The sequence below is a fragment of the Anas acuta genome, chromosome 2 (genome assembly GCF_963932015.1).
Source record: "Anas acuta chromosome 2, bAnaAcu1.1, whole genome shotgun sequence".
Classification (NCBI taxonomy): Eukaryota; Metazoa; Chordata; class Aves; order Anseriformes; family Anatidae; genus Anas; species Anas acuta.
The window spans coordinates 31,562,317-31,583,445 of record NC_088980.1 but is presented as its reverse complement, the minus strand read 5'-3'; the positions used below and the strand labels follow the sequence as shown (position 1 = coordinate 31,583,445).

Sequence of the window (21,129 nt, the reverse complement as noted above, 5' to 3'; positions counted from 1 at the left end):
ATCGTCATAGAAATGTATTTATCTTCATGCAATTATTCTATACATTATACTTGCTGTTTTCAGTCCTCAGAGGTCACTCAAAACCAATCCAAATCCAATCAAACAAAAAACAAAGCACAATAATACACCTGAAAAATCTATACCATTGTTATATCAGAAAAAAAAAACCTTTCTTGCGAGCCCTTTATGCTCATAATGCTCACAACATTCCAATGTATGCTACTGATAATCATTATTATATTAACAATCTTTAACTTTTTACCTTTTTCCTTCTTTTTTGCAATTTTGCATGTTTTCAAACTTTTTTTTTTTTAAGAGTGTGGGAAAAAAAGGGGGGATGGTACCTATCTTCCACTACATTGGCAATAATTACTTTTTATTTTCTATATATTGCATTCCATTTGGATGCTTGCATACATTAAGCTGAAGCAGACTTTTTCCTTTCTCTCACAGCTAATCATTTTTAGACTTCAACTTTTCTCTGGCCCTTTTACAAATTTCTGACTACTCTGTTTCTTCTGTTTTTAAAATTTTACCATTTACACACTTGCTGGAATGATCTAAGATGTGTTCGAGGTTTGTCTGTACTACTTACGCATTTTTCAAAGCAAGGGGAACTCTGTTTTCTGGGATCAATCCCTCTCCTAGCTGATGTTTTGCCACTCTGTCCATATCTAACACTTGTCCTACCCCCATTCCAGTTACATACAGTTTTCTTTTGGCTGCTGCACACCGTTCCAGTTTTTTTTGCTACACACCATCCACTTCACTTTCCCTCTGGCTGCAAAGGCAGGTATACTGAGTATATATAGCTTTGTGAGATCTACTTAATTACCAAAAACTTATTCAGTCCAGCAGTAAATGTAATATGCATTCCAGAAGACCTACAGACAAGTTTTCTTTGGCATTCACAGCAATGAAGTAAGAGAATAAAATGAGTTTGTGGTCACATAACCAGACCACCAGCATAGAGTTATGAGAAAGCTAGACACATTTAATAAGGAAAAATGTAAAAACCTTACATGAGAGTCATCATTCTGGTCTTCTATGTACCACAAGCCTTAATTATGCAAACTATATGTATAAACTATGACTTTTCTTAGCTTTATTCCTGAATTTTAATGCCACTGTTTGAAACAAAAATTGAATTTGCTTGAGATTGCTCAAAATGTGCTTTCATTACAAAAAACATTCTCCCCAAAAGACCTGCAGTTCAGAGTTGTTAATCATCATGGCCTTCTTAAAATTAAAAATTAGTCCATGTTAATTCTGTGCAGTTCTATACATCTTTCAGGTTGATTTCTGAGTAGGCAGAACTCTACAGCTTAGGAATCAAATCCTTGTCTAAGTGGAGAAGTTTGATCATTAGCTTTTCTCTGAAACAAATAAATGCTGATGATTGATTTCATATTTGAATTTTATAGTGATTTTATGTTAGGGTGGACTGTTGTTTATGCTGGTTGAAGATGATTTCTTATGATGAAGGAGATATATGCTATTTTTCAGCTAGGTAGCATGTTGCAATAAAATTTATGGTCTGGGGACTTGCCCAGATTGAATTTGATAAAAAGATTTCTACCACAGTCTCTGGGATTTGATTGCCTCAGCAAGGCTGTCTAGATTTAAAAATTCAGTGACATATTAGAAAACTTAAGCTATCTTCAAAAAAGTTTGTATGCCTGTGTGGCATAGTACTGTATCTTAATCTATAAAGAGCAACCAGACTGTGGTTCAGAACTGTAGCTGAATAAACATGATGTGATGTCTGAACTAATTAGTCTCAAGACTGGGTTGTCTGGCAGTGGTAGATCCATCTTAGCTTCCACTGAAGGTGTAAAATTTTGGCCATCTGCTAGCTAGCAAAACCATGGATCTGAGTTCTACAAAAGTTATACAGGAATATATATATATAAAATATAATAAATTTGAAAAACCTTTGCTAGAGTAGATTTGGTACCTGAAGTAGTGAAACTGTGGGACCTGGATTAAACCTGGAGTGGAAAACTGACTATTCTAGACAAGAGGAAATGCCAACAAAGATTTATACCAAATGGGGGGAGGGGAAGGAGATGGGGGGGGGGAGGAGGAGGAGGAATGTCTTGTAATATGATTGCTGTTATATTGCCTTTCGTGTTTACCCATTTCCTATGCAGTGGCCATGATGTTACTACACTGTCCATCTTTAATCCAATGATTCAGTAATTTCAGTAATAATTCAGTATACACTGCTGTGAAAGTGAGATAACTGAATTCGTTTCCTTCTATTGGATGGGACAGAGAGGATTGGAAGTAATACATCTCTCATTAAGGTTGTTTTAATTAAATATTTGTTGTCTCATGAAAGTGACCACTGGAATAGTGCTTGATGTCACGAAACTCAGAGAAAGTGGAAATGTGGATTTCATACTCTGTGTCAAAAATCACTTAAGTAGTTCTACAAAATGGCACAGCTTCAAGAGCAGGGACTGAGAAAACATCATGTAAAGGCGAGTGCTATTCAGGATGCTACAGCATTTGCTCAGAAGGTATGCTTTTCTGGCAGAGTTGTAAGAGCAGCACTGTGGGTGCTTAGCCCTTTGGCTGTTGGATAAAAGACTGTTATTATCAAAGCCAGCTTTAGATACATGTTATTTGTATGTCTAAATACTGGGGAACTCAGCAGAAGCACTGGCAGTGGCAGCATAGGTTTCCACCAGAAGTGTAGTGGTAAGTCTTTTGTTTCAGCAGTGTGCTGCACCGGTGTCATAGATCTGTAATGAAAATGGCAAATAGACTGCATGTGTAAAGGCTAAATCAGGCTCAAATTCACAAACACTTTCTGGAATGGTCCAGACATCCTATATAAACTTACGGTATCCTGCCATGTGATGAGATGATTTGCTAAAGTTGTCCCAGCCCAGACTCCTCTGCTGGAGTCTGTTCAGAGTACATTTCCAGGACCAAACCCTACAGATAAGACAAATGTGACATAGAACTGGACAGGTCCTGTAAAAGCACTCATGTCTGGGGAACTTTATGAGCAGAAATACAGATATGTGCAGACTTTTACTCCCAGGCAAGTCTGCAACTAAGACTGAGTTTTGAGCTTCTGAATGTTGGATATCGGGAGGCCTCAGGTTCAGCTGCAGGTAATACTGATGAAATATTTTAGCAACAATTTAACAGAGCTCTATGCAAGCTCTTATGGAAGGTGAAGATGGTTTTATTTAAAATTAAATCTGAAGTAAAACTGATTTGGCCCATTCATACTCATACCTTTATTCCCACATGAACACCATGAAGTGTGAATAAAGGTGTTTTTTTCAGCATGCAAACACCTGGATGTCTGTGTCCAGATGGTATGTTTAGGACTCTTTGTGAGAATGTGGGATAAAGGTTGCCAGTTGCTGAGTCCTCCTTACATCTGTTAGGTTCCCCTTGGGTTAGCAGCCATCTCTTGCTTTAGGCTATGCTCTTCCTTTGCCTGTAGGGGCCTCATCATCCCATCCCACCTCTGTCATGAGGACTTTTTCGCTGTACTTGGTCCTCTGATCTGAAAAAGCTGTCCTGAAAAGCTGCAAGCAGACTCCAAGGCTCTTGGTGACCTACTTATCTAGGTGCCATCACAACATGTTGCTTACATAAGATTTCTCCTCTGTCTTTTCCCTCTTGTCCTTTACGTGAGTTGGATTTTTTTAGAGTAACTTGGTACATTCAACAATGTGTCTGGGACCTTAATGAAGCCCCAGCTTCATGAAAGGGAAGACACGGATTTTTTCCAAATGACATTCTGAACTAAAATTTCTTGTGTCTTGCTCATGTAAATTCATTGCTGTTTGCAATCCAGATAACTGCTAAAAGCTAAGGCACTTGCTTAAGCTGTTTTTCTTGAAGTAAGTTTATAAAACATAGTGCTAATAGGAGGTGAAAAAGTGAGATCCTAAGGCACTGTTGTTTAAAAACTATGTTCTCATCATGACTAATACTTAAGTTCAATGGCAGAAAAATTCATTAATCAAGAAAATTCATGTTTATCCAATGACTGTCTCTTTCCTGTTTTTCTGTGCTTCAGGCCAAGGAACTAACATTTATTTAGAAAATAGACCTTGCTTCCTCAAGTTGTCCCTGGAAGACAGTCTCTGGAAGAGTTAGTGTTTTGCATACTTCAAGTGTTTCTTAAATCTTTAATCATTTCCTTATATTTCTGTCACCGTATATGATCTGTGACTCTACCTTTTTTTACTTTTTTTTTTTTTTTTTGGGAGGGAGTCCATTCAATTATGCAGCTTTGAGCAGTTTATACTGTATGACATTGTAGACTGACCCTAGGAAACATCATAGAAATTATTAATTACTCTAAAATGTACTAGCTCTGATCTTCTCTTTCAAAGATTAGTGAGTAATTCCACAAAGTCCACAAAGCTAAATATTGTTGTAGGCATTACCTGTAAGAAAAAAAAAAAGCAAAATTCTTAATTTCTAGAGCTTGCATTTCCTTTTTCATTTTATTTTTCTTCTTGACATTACAGCTGTGTCCTCAGCAGGTGTAAATTTAATTCTTTCTGTAAGGTCATAGTTAGACTGATTTAGATAGCTGAGCCAATTCCTCACATTGTGCACACTTTGTGCTTCTAGCTGTGCATTCCTTAAGCAATGGCTTCCAACATCTCCCTAAAAGCAATTTAACTTTTGTGGCTTTCCTCATATCAGAATCTTTGTGGTGGAATGTCATTAGCATAATTTAGAAAAAAAAAATATGAGACCTCCCATCTAGAAGAAACACCTTTGTGTCAAGTTTCAAACAGAACCATGTACCTCAAACTTTGTTTTCATCTTATAAACATGGGGTCTATCAACAGTCTTGGTTTCTACCAGACTGTGGTACTATGGTCAGTAACGTTAAGTTTTACTTTTACTTTTTTTGGATTACTTGGTAGTACAAATCTGATACAGACAGATGCTTTGTGAACATATCAGACTGAATCATTCAAATTCCAGGCTCTCTGCTTGCCCTCATGGCAAACTGTGGGGTACACACTGTTGTACAATGGCACTGCTTTTGGATGGCTTGCCTATGGCTTGCCTTTGTGGTTTGAACTTCAGCCACTACCCTGCACAGAGTTACAGATAAAACGCATGTCATTTGTAGGATAACATGATATCTGCTCATCAAAATAAAATCACTTGGATATAATTTTTAAGGTGTATTGCGGCATGGAAACTAAGAGTGCTCATCATTATGAAACACATACAGAAGAAGCCATTTTATGCATGCCCTACCAGGTGGTCCACTGCTGAATATGTGAAAATTCTGTATTCCTCTCAGTCTGGCCTACAAGAAGAGGCTGGTGCAAGACATGCAAAGAAAACATGTAAAGGTAGTTTTCAGGATAGGAAAGAAGAATTAATGGATATCTGTCCAAAACTCAGTGAAGGAAGCAGACAACATAGCATGAATTGAGAAGTTTCTGAGGCTGAAAACCCAAACTGCTATTAATTTGTTGACCATCTTTTTGTGGTTAGAAAGTTAGCCAGAAAGGTATTTGAAAAGATGACATCTACCTTTGAGGAAATATATTATCCCTTTCTACCCATGTTTGGTGAACATGCAAGAAACCACAACAGACTTCGGTTGTGTGATGTTACCACTGATAGGACAGATATTTTTCCCTCTGCCAACATCTTCCTTGTGTCTAGATCAGATTGGATTGGGTATTGGTCTTTAGAGTATATATTCTGCTTTATAACCACTCGTATGTTATCTGATATGAGTGCCAAGGTGGTGGTGTTCCAGTCTGGGGCTGGTACGGGCAAGCAGAGCCAGCCAAATCAGCAGCCAGTGGTAGAATGGATGAATAGCCGGGCTCAGTGCTATTTCCAGAGACAGATCTCTTCATCTCACCTCTCCTCTCCGTATAAAGATAGCAGTAATATGGTATAGGTCTGCACATGTAAATTAAGCCTCCAGTCCCCTGTACTGGGCATTTGAACTAGTTGTATCCTTCTTCCCTGCTGAAATAACCAGTAGAGCAAGCTCAGAGAGTAGAGATCATGAATAACTCTGAGGCTGTTTTGTAATAAGTTATTTTGAAAATGCTTAAAAACCCACATACAGAGAACTCTAGATTAGTCGGCTAACAATTAATAGTCTGAAGAAATATCAAAGTGTGTTGGGTAAGTTATTCATGGCTTTGAGAATAAAAATGGAAAATGCTGTCTTGTGGTAACATAACTATAATCGTCTGCCTTGGCTTGTCAAAAATATGCCTCTAATCTGTCTGCCTATAGTCTAACTCTTCCCCCCCCCCCCCCCCCCCTCCCCCCCAGGAAAAATGGACCTGCAGAAATGAATAAACCTGAAACTACTGAAACTACTTTATAGACATAAACTTCGGATCATTAGCAGACTTTGTATTTAGTTTAAGGAAGGTCAAAGACTTCTAGAATTGAAATATATCTTGTCCTGGTTGGAGAGGAAATGCCTTTAGCCTTTTGCTATATAACTTTTTGACTCTCATCAGTTTGAAAAAGCATAATCTTAAGGGAGCTGATTAAATGTGTCAGACTGTTTCTAACTGATTTGACTCTTTCTTGTGGCTCTACAGAGACAAGCTCTGAACCCTTTCACTCATGATGATAGCTTCTTCTGTTGGAGAAAAACAAGCATGTTTGTTTGCTAGAAACTAGAAGCCAAATTGCCTTGTTCTGGTCAGATTTCAGAACAATTTGCCTGCTTTTCAAAATCATATCCATAGTCCTTTTCCCAGAGTTTGTCAAAGTCCCAGACCTTAAAAAACAATAACAATCCTTTAACTGCTATAAGAGTAGTCTTATAAAACAAGGAAGTTTTTCATGCCATTTAATTTACATTCTATATTTAAATCGGGATTTCTTTCATCTTGCTTCAGATGTAGATAGATAGGTAGCCTGAGACACATCTAGGTGTCCTCCTGTAGTCAATGGCAGAAAGAGGCAAATGATATCACTTCTGGAATCAGTGGCTTCCAGATCCTATTTTAAGATGATATGAAGCCTTTGTGAGTCAAAGGTTCTTCATTGATTAGATCAGTGACTTTAGCTAAATTAAAGTGAATTTTTAAATAGTGAAAATTAGATGGGATGAATCACATTCACCATAGCAGGATTTGAAGGCAGAAACTCTGCAAGAATTATTTTACATGAAGTAAATGTTAAGGGAATTATAATCCCAGAGCACCATAGATTATATTCTTGCTCTTATGGAGTGTTTGCTTTTGTGTCCCTGTCCTTGCTATTACTTTTGTTAAAGCTTTTGGGTTTTAACTTCTGCTTTCTAAAATGGAAATAACAAAATATGTAAAAATAACTTCTAATAAATTCATTTACTGTACTATTCAAGAAATCCTGTATTGCAAATGTGCTCTTCCATGACAGAGAGATGTAAAAGCAAAATAAGATTACATGACACTGTAGAATTTCAAAGTTATCAATGAGAAAAAACAGAACTATTTTAAACATTTACTTCAAACACTTCAATAACATTTAGATTGGGTATTTATAATCCTATTTAAGGGTTGGATGCTTCTTATCATTTCTTGCCAGTGATGCATAATTCCCTGTCTTCTGTGTTGAGGACAACCTATTCAGATAGGCATGGCAAGTCTACTACACTTTTGACCTGCTGGTTGCCACTGTTTCCTGTCTACCTGCATTAATATTGGTTCATTTGCACATCTTCATGTACAATAAAATAAATATGATCTCACAGCATAGCTTCTGGCTGCTATTAAATGGAATAATTAACAAACATTTCTCCTTGATTCCCGCATATAGCTTTTACGTGCAGGAGATGTTGAATAGATGTTAAAAAACAAAACAAAACAAAACAAAACAAAAAAGAGTAACTCCACACGTCTCTCTGTTCTAGGCCACTTGGCTTTCAAACTCAGGCTGGCGTCTCTTGGGAAGCTCTGATGTCTTCCAGTGGAAGGCAGAAGGAAATGAAAACAACCCTATGGAAAAAGAAGAGAGGAATATTTTTTCTTCCTTGCTGGATTATATTCCCTTAGGGCTCAGCAGAAGTCTCAACTGCATACTGAATGTGCAATAGATGGTTCTGTTATTGCTAATTCTGTGGTAATAACCCAGCAAGATAAAAAAGCTAATAGGCTGCCCATGTGTTTAGAATAGTCTTCCAAAAACACATTTTAAAAATAAATGTATTCCAGAAGATAGACTGGAAAGAGACATTTTTTATATCCTAATTGAAAAAAAAAAAAAATTGATGTGAGACTCTCTGCTGAATTCAGTTAGAGCAGACTTCTAAAGCCATTATTGAGAAACACACAGGGAATGTCTAACATCAGTGCAGAAGCAGATTTGTGGCAAATCCAGATATCTATGCAGTATCTGTTTTTTCACAAGTGTGACAGAACTTAATGAACAGCTACTGAATAATAAATACCTAAAATATTTTATTTGTGAACTTCATTACATACGAATTTAGTTAAAGGTTTGCTGGATATTCTGCCTAAAATCTCTGTATTGGCATGTTCTTTTGCTGCATGTGTGTCCCCCCAAATATCAGTGGTACCATCTTTTCTTCTGACAGTTTCTGTCTACTTCTGTGATATCAGCTGTTATAGCTTCTTCACCAGTTTTTGCATTCCTTCTGTGTTTTGCCTTCACTGGCAGCCATATGTTTCTTGTAAATGCTTCTGTTAACTTTTTCTTGATGCTTTCTTCCTATGGTTTGCATGTGGATGCACACAGACAGTTCCCTGTTCTTTTTCACCTTTTGGTAGCAGCTATCTTCCAATAGATTTCTTCTACTAAACACCAAGTGATAAGATGAGGGGAAATGGTCTCAAGTTGGACTAGGGGACTTTAGTTTGGGTACTAGGAAAAAAAAATATTTACTGGAAGGATTGTGAGGCATTGGAACAGGGTGTCCAGGGAAGTAGTTGAGTCACCATCCCTGGAGGTCTTCAGAAGACATGTAGATATGCTTCTTAGGGACATGGTTTGGTGGTAGACTTGGCAGTTAGACTTGATCCTAGTGGTCTTTTCCAACCTAAATGATTCTGTGATTTTATGATTCTATTATTTCACTCCTCTCTTTGCAGTCTCTAAAGGTGTTTTCTGTTTCTTTTTTCTTTTTTTTTTTTTTCATTTTTTTTCTTTTTTCATTTTTTATTTTTTTTCTTTTTTCATTTTTTTATTTTTTTTTCTTTATTTTTTTTCTATTTTTTCATTTTTCTATTTCCTTTTTCCTTTTTCTTTTCTTTTTTCCTCTTTTTTCCTTTTTCCTTTTTGCTTTTTTTTTTTTTCCTTTTTTCTTTTATTTATTTATTTATTTATTTTCCTGTAGATCTCACTCTCCATGAATTTTTATTGTGTGTGACATTGTGAACAAAAAAAAAAAGCTAATTATGTTTGGCTAAATATTCCACTACATGTGGAATTTCTGTAGAAAAGACAGATAGGTTAAGCAGAGGCTAACATTAAAGCATGTAAGTGTGTGATATGTGTGTAATATGAATTGCATTAAAATAAATGTTTTGTCTGGATGTCTGTGCGGGCATGGTTTTCTTAATGGGTAATTGTTATATAGGCAAGTACATAAACAAAGTGCATAAACAAAGCAAGACTCTTAACTTTATTTAGTAGTTAAAGGTCCAGAGTTCTCCATTACAATACCAAAAAGATACCGCAAATATTGTGCACAAATTTGTCCATCAATCATGGACAAAATGAATGAGAATAACAAAAGTAGTCAGGATCAGAAATTAAGAATATTTATTTATTTTTGATTCAACACCCAGTTTTGTCAGTATGGAATTATGAATGCACATGTGCAAGATAATAATTTCTCACACATCAAAGCAAATATAGACAATAACACAACTTCTTAAGGGAACAGAGAAATATTAGACTGAAGTTGAAGGTGAGAACTCCAACAGCTTGTTAAATCATAGATCATATTTCCAGAAGGCTCTGTCTGCCTTCAATCAAGATTGTTCAGGGAAAATCTTAAATTATGTAGTTTTTCTTATTATATTTATTACATTAATACAATGTGTTCATTTTGAACTGAACTGTCAGGTGCAAGAGAAGGTTAGAGACACTTCCAAAGACATCTTAATAAGGTAATACATAGAAGACTAAATATCACATACAATATCAAAACAGATAAGTTAATACTTTGTGTTCTGCACACAAAAATTTTTCCTGTGCATTCTGAAAGATGGATTTGAAAATGGTCATTGGTGACCTGACCATATAAGAAGACAGTCCTTTCATATTTCAGCAAAATAACTTGCCAGTGATATTACCGTGTCTTCAACATTTCATAATGTTTGTGTGGCTTTGCAATATTCTGAAAACTGGAAGATTTTTATTAAAGGATGATTTTAAAATATATCTTTACAGACACACCTATATTTTGTAAGTTCATCTGCCATATTATTTGTCTGAGTTATATAGATTCACATGGCTGGATTGTTCATCTTATTCCCAGTAAGACAGAAGACTATAATTTGTTTTTAATTTGAACCATTCTAACATTTTGTTTTAAATAACAGCTTTTTGATCTCTGAATACATTCATAGCATGCTAACAAAAAGAAAACTGTTACTCTACAAAAATGAAATGTGGTTAGGTTTTCTCATACGGATACAATAAAGAACACTTCTGGTGGCTTGACATTGCACAGCTCAATAGTTTTTGACAGGGAAAATAACTATCGTTTAGTCTGAGCTTTGGCAGTACTACAAGTTATTAAATACTTGAAGTAATCCAGTAAGTGAAACTTTGTTATAAGGAGGTTGCTTCAAAGTATATTATCTCCATAGTTACAGACATTTTCATTATGTTAGCATTTTTCTATATGAATGTGCTGCTTGCTTCTTAATTTTTATATTGCTTCTGGGATTGTTCAGGATAGCCTTTTGGAAGTTTTCTGTTTTCTTCTCCTTTATCTTCTTGTCTTTTACAAGTAGGATGTACTTGTTCTGAAAAATATATATATATAAATGTTCTGGTAAAAATAATATAATTTCAGAGCTACCATTCCAATCAATTATCTTTAAACTCCCTTATTATTTCCTAAAATGAGTTTTGTTTAGGTCTCTAATTTCCTTATTTTGCAAAGACAGTATCATATCACTACGCATATACTACCTTGGCTATCTTTTGGTCTTCCACTATCACAACATGCGAGTTCATCAATCTTCAAATGCTTCTCTTCTGTAGCAGTTGGGAATAGCTGCTTCTCAGTGCAGATGAGGAACCAGGACACCTGTGTGTAAGCACATCATGCAGACACACATGGGTAACCAAGTGAGTTACAAACAGGATGTCTCTGATACAAGCAGGAGCAGCTCCAGTGTTACATGTCAGCACAGCTGCACTGCTTCCAGGATCTCAGGTAACGTCCCTGTTGAGAGCTGCACTCTGTGGGTGCATTATGTGGCTGTTCCAGAACCTAGCAGGGACTCTGAACTGGGACAGAGACACCAACTCCACAAGGGTAAACTCTACATTTGGAGTACTCTCTCTACCTCTCTCCTCCTGACATACAGACCACCCTAGCTGGAGGTCACTGAAGCACGTGGAAAGGAACCCATTGGTTTTACCTGAATTTTGTTCGGACCTGGAGCAGTTTTGGTAAATCCACTAATGGGAAATTCCGGGGTCAAATTCTAAGAGCTTGCAACAAATACCTTCATGTTTTGTACAGTGAAAAATGATAGCTTGTTCTTTGTATGCCACAGGGAATACAAAAAAGCTGAGGAAAGTAATCACATGATTCCAACATCCAGTCATAGGAGGAAAAATCTGTCAGTGAAGGTGAGGGAACTGTAGCTGACATATATAGGTGTAATGAAGCATATTAAATGTGAAATGACCAAATCATAATGCCAATGTATTTTACCACATCCATCCAGATATGGCTGCGATTCCTTATATAAAATTATTATAAATTAAGTCTCTTTCTAGTGAGGAACAATGGCTAAATTAATATTTAGGATTAATTTTTAATGGATTATTTTTTTTTCTTTTTTTTTTTTTTTCTCCCCTCTGGTAAATGGGTAAATGACAGTTATTTTATTTTATTTTTTGTCATACAGAAATGTGAATTGTGGTGACATTGAAAAGCAATTAAGTATAAGTTGTGAAAAGATCACCTTAAGATTCCAGCTGTGTTAGGTGAAAAGAAGTAAACAGACTAGAGGACAGTGGAAGAATTCCCAGAACATGATTACTTTTCAGACAAAACTTAAATTCTACTTATTTTGTTTATGTTTCAGAGAATCTCTTTTGTTTTATATTATGTGCAAAAATAATCACTAATAGAATAATTTTAAAAATAAATGGGTGTGTATATTGTGAAGTTACCATTGCTGAAACTCTTACTGAAAGCAAATGGACTATTTGAAATCATCCTAAAAAATGACAAGGTTTGCATAAAGTCATTGTATATCATATTACAAAATAATCTATGAGTTGACTCAGTACCTCAGTTATGAGATTTTTTTTCCTGAGTTCTATTAGTATTTAGCATTACCCACACTATCATGGATATAACAGAGACGTTAAATAAAACACAAAACTACACAATATGTAATTTTAAGCTTTTATTCATTAGAATAATAATTTTAATTATTTTTTATCTATGTTTTCTGTCATTTTAATGCCTATTAATTAGGAAAATATTTACTAATTTGTAAATCTTTTATAATGGATACAAAGAGCAAGGGTGAACATTACTCACAGAACCACAAACATAAGGCTCAATTATGACAAGGGAAGGCACAACTTCAAGTACCGTTTCTGTCAGGTATTTAAGAGTGGAGAATTGTAGGTCTGGTTAGAAGTTGATGGAAATGAGGTTTACAGCAGTGATGGTCAGAGCTGAGGGATGCTGATCTCAGGGACACTGATTTGAGACATGCAGAGGATGGTGCAGAAGAGGAAGTGAGCTTTTGTACTGAGCTGTGTGACTGGTGCCAGGTTATGAAGGTCAAGAACTTAACAGCATGCTTTCATTTTACAGCTTTATTCCACATATGAAGGCAGTCAAGGAATCCAGCCAAGATAAGGTAATAGCAGAAATACATATTTTGCTGTGCTTTAAATTTGGACATGTTTTATATTTCTCTACTGCAATATTATATCTTGCAATAGTACTGGTTTCTGAAATTAACAACGTGACATGGAGCTGTGACCTAAACATCCACACTGCAGTGTGCTGCGTTGTGAGAAAGAGGGGAACTCAGTTCCTGTTATTATGGTTGCTCTAAGCTCCTTGGACTGGTGGTGGGCTCAAAGCCATTTTTGATTTATAAACTTGCTGAACTGTACATGAATTTCACAGTTCTGTAGGAACTCTTCCACTCATTCAGATAATTTCAGGTTAAAAAAAAACAAAAAACAAAAAACAAAAAATTTTCATCAATTTTTTTTTTTTTTTACTAATATAATAATCACGCATCTAAAAATATGCTTAATATGTTTAAAAACTCCTACGCTGGTCTCCCCAGGCAAGAGAAAGCTCACCTAGTAAGAGTTGTGTCAGACATGGAGAAAGTACATTAATATTTAAATCCTCACCTCACAGGCACTAAAAGTAGTCCTGTGTCAGGCAGTGTTGCTCCAAAGACCAGCCTACAGGTTGGAACATGTGAGTGCTAGATGGAGCAGAAAAAGCTTTCAAAATTTTCTGTCTTTCTTAAAATTCATAGTAAAACTCTGTTGTCTCCAGTAGCACCAACACTTTATTTTGAGGTTCCTTAACCTCTGTTTATGGATCTGTGGCCACACTGAAGCCACGTGTGTTCATGGAGGTCTGGGTGGTCTCAGTAGGCACTAGGAGAACTAGTGTAACCCTTGTTCTGCATCATCCTGTAGGAGACCTTATCTCCACTGCCTTTACACAAAGTCCTGCAGAACTAGCCAATGAATTCAACAATTCTATTAATTGTTGGAAGAAGAAGTATTGTGAAAACTCATGTGCAGGAATCCCTCCATTCCCACTGGTGGGATTACAATGACCCCAACATATGGAAAATCTGTTAAAGATAGATCTTTTGGGCCTGGAAAAATATTTTTTTTGTATTATTATTATTATTATTATTATTATTATTATTATTATTATTATTATTATTATTATTTACATTGCCTACCTCAGTGGAGCAACATGCTATCTGATTCTTTTTCGGATCATTGAAATGTAAATACATGTATTTAGTAACAGGTAAAGTAATTCTGGTCTGCTACAATGTTTAATCTCATGAGCATTTTACCAGTTTGTCAAAAAATGTATATATATGATCCATAACATGGGTCTCATCTATAAACAGTGGGACACAGCTCTGTGAAAATATTCAGCATTTATACATGTGCAGACCAGCAAAAATGAGAGTCTTTAAAAGATATGGATATGGGACTCCATTTGCTATTGTTGGGGTTGATGCCATTTACTGTTTTCTGTTAAAAACTCTTTTAACTGCAGAGTAGAACAGGATTAATAATAAAATGCCATGAAGCACATCCAAAATGGCAATAAAATAAATGAACCGAAACCACCCCCATTTGGGGGCAAATAAAACGTTTTGTGAATGTTCAATATTCCTTTTTTTTTTTTTCTTGATAAAAGTGAACTGCTGCAGAAAGGCTAATACTGAGAAGTATTATCATGTGAAAGAGCTGCAACATTCAAGAAAAAATGCTGTTCACTGACTAAATTTCAATGTCTTAAAGCTTGCTGAGATTTAAACTTTCTCAGGGGTCTACAGAAACAAGTAATTTATGTTTATGTAAGGAGGAAAGGATTCTTTGCACAAGTACAGCAGTAATAGCTCTGGTATGTGCTTTGAGGTCTGCAAAATTGCTTTTTCTGGGGAAAGCAGTTCATTAAATTTCCACAGCTAAAGCCAATTTGCACAATCCAAGTAAATGTCCAGGGGTATTCTCTGAGGGATAAAGGGATGAATACACCCACAGCACCTCCTCCCACCGGCAGCAGTCACGGAGGCTGGGGGTAATAGGCGTCCTCTCTTGCACATCCTATGAAGTCATATCATGTCTGAACCCATCTTCATACCACAGTCACACAGAACTATAATTAGTAATAATTCTAGTTAGCAATATACTATTGTTCAATAACACATAGGCAAAAAGGGGAGTTATTTCCAGTGAGTCAAAGGAAAGCATGCATTATATTTAGGGTGGTGGCAAGTTTTTACCCAGTGGGTGTGGACAGTTTTTGCAGGATGTTGCATTACTTCCCTTGCATTCAGTACACATGGGGAAAGGAAGGGAAGTATATAACTTCTGTCTCCACTCTATACTGTTAAAATACAAAGAATATCTCCCCCCCCCCCCCTTTTTTTTTTTGCCTTCACATTAAGGGTTCTGTTTTCACCCTCCATATTGTCCAACAAACTGCTAAAAATTTCCAGCAGCTACATTTTTCAGTGAAGCCAAGTATAGTATGAGGTTTTCCAAAAGGTGAATGAAACAATCCATTGAAAATGTCAGTCAGAAGCCAGAGTATAATTTTATTTATTTTTTTGATCCTAGTTCAGAATTCCTATGATTAGCATGTGGCAAACTGTAAAATGAAGTGGAACAAAACAGCCTGAAATAAATTTCACCTTGACCTGATTTCCACTTGACTGAATTTGTTGTAGTAAACTGGTGACACATAGTGGATAAACAGTAACACATGTCTGCATTTGAAAAGGGAGAACAGATGGTAAACACACTGATACAAGAACTGTTACACAAGAGCTCTGTGTATAATTCAGAAAGGTCAAATCCCTGAAAGCCGAAACAAGTTTGATAAGGGAAGGGATTCATTGACAAGAAGGAGTCAAGTGGGCACAACTGAAGAAGATATGGTTTACTGCTCCTCAGTGGGTTTCACTCAGAAAAGACATCTGGTCACATCTGCCTCCTTTTTTAAAACAACTGTTGAAGGTGTTACTTGAAGGGGTATTTGTTCTGAAAGGCACTTGCTTAGAGAAAAACACTTTACTGGTCCACTGGTTGGATTTGTGTCACTGCCCTAAAAATTCACTTCTTGGCCAACAGGAAAATACATGCTTGTTACTGTTTAGAATATATTTTGACCTTCCAAAGACATTGATTTAATGGATAATGGCTTCTCCAGTGTGGATTATCTGCTTCTGTTGGTCTGCTGATCTGCTTCCACATGACCATGAGTACTGCATTGGGTAAAGGAGTCTAAGCTGAGCTCAGGAAGGATTGGGAAGGCAGCTGTCTTTGAATGTCTTTAGTGTCTTCATGTCCATTGGTCATGTGGGAAGGTTAATGTCCTTATTTCGTATATCAGGACCAAGTAATTTGTCTAGTGGCCACCTGAAATGGAATAAAGAGTGGAACAGACATCTCCCAAGTCCTAGGTAAATCCCCTACACTTTTGACTGTCTTCTGTCAGAAGCACACTGGAAAGATTTGGTCAAGTTGGGCTGGAAAACAAAAGGAACCTTTCTTCCTCACAGAGTATTGAAGCATTCATGGTCAATAAGAGGGAAAAGGAAAGAGAATACAAAGGTGAAAATACAAAGAAGAGTTCATTAGCCTATGGTGGTATTGGTGGTAGAAAGTTCCTAGATCTTTTTTCAGTAGTGTGTCTAGATAGATAATAAGTAATTTAGCAGAAAATAAGAAAATAATTTCTGTAGAATATGAAGATTTTAGTTTCCAAAGCTATTCAAAGAAATATTATATAGATGTAATTAATGGTATAATAGCTCTTCTCATTTAAAGTTGGGTTCTACTGTTAAAAATATACCTAGAGAGTGTTATTCCTAAACCATGTTTTTTCAATCAATTCTTGGCAGCAGGCTATTAATTTAAAATTGAAGTTGCTCTGTTTAAGGACTCCCAGAAAACAGAGATGGAGTGAAAAATTAGGTGCTGAAGTCAGGCATGTTGAATTTTCAGCTTGTATCTGTTTTCAAGAATTAACAATGCCAAAGTCATTTCACTTGTGACTTATTTAACAGCTGTCTGCAATTGGAGATCCAAATTTAGTGTCTTATCACATCTTTTGCTCTAGGTTCTACTTATTCCCTTTAAAAAAAAAGTAGTCCAAGCCAACAGTTTTTCCCCAATAATACAGAATTTTCTTTTTAGCTGAGTAGAGACCTTGCTGGTATCCCTACCAAACACCAGACACCTCTCTGCTACTCATCAATGTGTCTGAAATTTCATTAGTGGCTACAGCTCCAAGACTAAAGGGTTTGTAGTTTTGACATTTGGAGAGCCCAGGATGCATAAAGGTGTTGTTCTGTTTTCTTCCCCAGATCCTCAAATAGTGGTAAGAAGCCCTTGATCCAGTGCTTCAGTTCCTGGCCACCATTTGGCTTTTCACCATGGTGACATTTACAGGGTGCCACAAGGATGGCCAAAATTCACAGAATATGGCACAACTCTGTACTTCCTGAGGAATTTTCAGGCTGTTCAGATCAGGAAATTATGATGTGTCTCTCTGTGCAGATCTCATGCTGCAGCTAACCTGCCTCATCGGTGTGCCTTCCTCTGAGAGATCCTGTGGCAACAAGAGCTGCAGGAACAGGTAACTTTCCTCTCTATTCTAGAGCAAGTGGTGTTATTTGCTTGTGAATGATATACTCTACAACTAGATCAGGATTCTTAAGACCTCATCTGTAATATATCTCTCTCTACAAAGTTACATCTTAAACATAAGCATATTCCTTCTGTTTTCATTACTTATTTATATCTTACATTAATTTTCTTTATTATCTATTTGTGGATTTTTTTTTTTTCCTTTGAAAACTGTTAGTTGTTTTGCTTGTGTCCTGAGAGACTCTGGAAAAACTGCTGTTTGGCTTTCATCTACTCATTTTCATAAAAATACTTTGCTCACAGTGCATTGAGTGCATTGTGTGGGGCTTCTCTTGGATAAAACACAGCTGTTTCACTCCACCTCAGAAATGGGTGAAATTTGCTCAACTGAAAAGTAGTTAGAGGTTCAGTGATTTATGCTAAATCAAGATAACTGGGTAATATTTGATGTATCTATCACTATATGTGGATGCATGAAATGCTTTTTCTGATCATTTTCAAAAATTATTATACATTCTTTATCAGGAACAGTACTGGTAGTATTAACTCCAGCTTATGGAAGGTCTCTGAAGGTTCAGTCCCACCCAATCCTATTCTTCTCTCAAAGTCCCTGTCCTACTCCTATAGAATTAGTGAATATTTCTATATACTTCAAAAATACATTTTTCCCTCTTATTAGTTCAGCTTGTAGGAATGAGTTGGCCTTTTATAATATAATAGTAGTTCTTTGATTTACTCCAGAAGAGCATTATTTTCCTACCTCCTCAACAGGATGATTCTGTATTTTAATGGAAATGACATCAATCCCAGAATCTGTAAATCCCTTCAAAATCTCATGAGATACAAATAATGTCTCAATCTACATGTCCTGTTTTAGGCTACGTTTACACTAGCAAATTTTTCAGTACACTAAGGGCAGATCAGTAGAGCAAGACAACTGAAATCAAGGATCCAGTGTCCAAATTATGAGTTTCAACATTTTTACCTCAGACTGGCTCTAGTCTAGTCCCAAGGAATGAATCTCTATTAACAAGGGGAATGCATTTTGTGATCTGCTAATTAGATTCATCAGTAAGTAGTCCAGCTCATGTAATCTGAACCCATCTTTTTTTCTGTGAACAAAAACATAAAAAGTTGGAAAGCTGTGCAAGTCATTCTAAAAGTGCACTCCTGATCTAAGCAAAGATGAATAAAAATTAGCTCTACCCTTACCTACACATCCAACCTGCAACTGAAGAATATCAAAGCTCACAATTCTCAGCCTGAAACACACTTTTGCAGAGAAGGTGATAAATGGGAAAATAACTATCAGTCTTTGTGAAGGATTTAGGAGCACAAGGAGTGCTAACTTCTTTTGTGTTGTGTATGAGAGAAATTACTTCATTGTCATTAGCAGAGCAGTCGACATATCACAGGAATCCAAATGCCTCTTTCTGCCTCAACTGAGAGGTCAAGGTGAGTATTTAGACCATTAATGTATAAATTATAAAACTCTAATATCAACTCTAAAAAGAGTTACTAAATACTTGTCATCTGAACATCAAAACAGCATCTTTATTTAAGGAGTAAATTAAATAGGTTTTAAGCCCTTCAACACAAACATTTGCTTCAAGGTGAATGTGTGTAGAAGACATTGCCTCTAAATTAGAGAATATAGAGGGTTTCTGGAGTCACACATGCATTTAATAATTGTAATATGTCATATTTCTTTTACAGCATATTAGCCTGAGCATAATATTACTGTTGTACCTTTATTTTATGAACGTGGAACTACACTGCGATTTTTTTTATTTTTATTTTTTATTTTTATTTTTTATTTTTCATAAAATGACATTTAAAAGAAAGGATCAGCAAGGTTACCTCAGTGCTGCTCTTTTAGAATTACTGAATAGTTCTGTCTTTAAAGGTCATGAATAAAGGGTAAAGTTCCTAAGTCTCTGCTTTTAAAATATTTTTCCCTTATTTTTACTTAATGGAGGATATTTCAAGTTTCTGTATCTCAAGATAGGAATGTAAAAAAACATGGCAAGATAAATGGGTGTAAAGCCCACCTTGTATTTTATAGAGGTACCATATTATCAGAGTATTGTTCAAAATGTTATCAGTGTCTCATAACAGATGTGACATTACAGTTTTTCTCTTCAATACAGGTATATTCCATCTGTGAATCATACATGTACATCTCGATGGCTAGGTTGAATTAATTTTCATTTCAGGCATAAGCGTATCATAGGAAATACGGCAGAATTCTTGTATGGATGATGAGAACATCATTCAATTTTCAGTAGGTATCTCATCTCTAACATTTGTTGATGTATAACAGGAACCCAGTCTGGACATTGAGAGACTAAAGCTCACTTAATGTTACATAGAGCATAATGAGACATGCAGCAGTATCTGCTATGCAAGACGAACAGCCCATTTGGGGTGTATCCCAGGCAAAAAGCAGAATGTAAGATAATTCTGATAAAGATTACAAAAAGTCAGGACCAGGAAGTAAACTACGGCTTCAAAAGGAGCTAGGATATAGTCACAAAATGATCAATAAAGCCTTTACCAGTTTCTCATATGGAAAATGCTTTTTTTGGTCATCCACTCCCATCAAATAAAGATGATCAATAAAAATGGTTCATGTCTTATCTATTTTTCAGAAAAATTACATTCTAGTGAGGCCCCATTCAGTGAATACCTACATGAAATGTTAACATATATGTCTTTCCATAAATGAAGAATGTAATTAGTGATACATAGAAGAAAGATGCAACAACTGATTACATGTTGGATACTCATTACGTAAGCAGAGCAAAACACAAAAAGATATATTATTCACCTTGGGTATGTCCCAAAGATAATTGCCTTTGCAATTAGGCGACCAGAGAAAGAAGCCATTAAAATTTAAAATCAGAATGGTAATGTTTATAACCATATACCATCTACAAATCTTTAAAGATTCGGGGATAATACCACTAATCACATTTACTAAGCTCAGAGCACTCTGTGTGTGAGCTGTGAATATGTAACTTGAGGTCAACTTCTGTGACAAGTTGTATTTACAGGTACCTCTAAGGGTTTGCTTCCTGTCTACTAAACAAAAATCTGAAATAAAAGGTTAAAAAGTGAATGCATTTGTGGAAACACCATTATGAGAATTTTATGAAGTAAATATAAGAAAAAATTACATAGTCATCTTGAATCAAAATATTTTATATATTTATAGAGCAACCTAAAAGGGCTTTGTTCTACATAACCACACCTAGGATCCTTGAAACGCACAAGAAATGCTGATTTACATTTTAAAAATTGAATAACTTTTTCTAACAAATTGATATTGTTTTTAAACATTAAGATATGCAACCCTCTTCTGCTCTTATGTGTATATTGCAGACCCATTTATTATGAGAGCTATAATAGAGCTATGAGAGCTGATAAAAACAAAAACAAGTGAACAAAAAAACAACAGAAAAATGGTATTCAGCCTGCAGAAAGACATGTTTACTGAAAACACCTACTATGCTCAGAGGAAAATAAAACCAATCCAATATGCCATCAAGA

General features: G+C 35.9%; 1 long non-coding RNA gene across 2 annotated transcripts in view; it reads left to right on the top strand.

Moving 5' to 3' along the window:
- The window catches only part of LOC137852406 (uncharacterized), a 30,059-nt gene extending 9,367 nt beyond the window's left edge, over window positions 1-20,692 (top strand). The window contains exons 2-5 of one of the 2 annotated variants that reach the window (XR_011093808.1): window positions 11,733-11,808; window positions 13,016-13,061; window positions 17,488-17,566; window positions 19,728-20,692. This is a non-coding gene — a long non-coding RNA (uncharacterized lncRNA). Of the gene's footprint in view, window positions 1-11,732; window positions 11,809-13,015; window positions 13,062-17,294; window positions 17,567-19,727 lie in introns of both variants that reach the window. The other variant, XR_011093807.1, reaches the window with a different exon arrangement.
- Window positions 20,693-21,129: the final 437 nt, after the last annotated feature.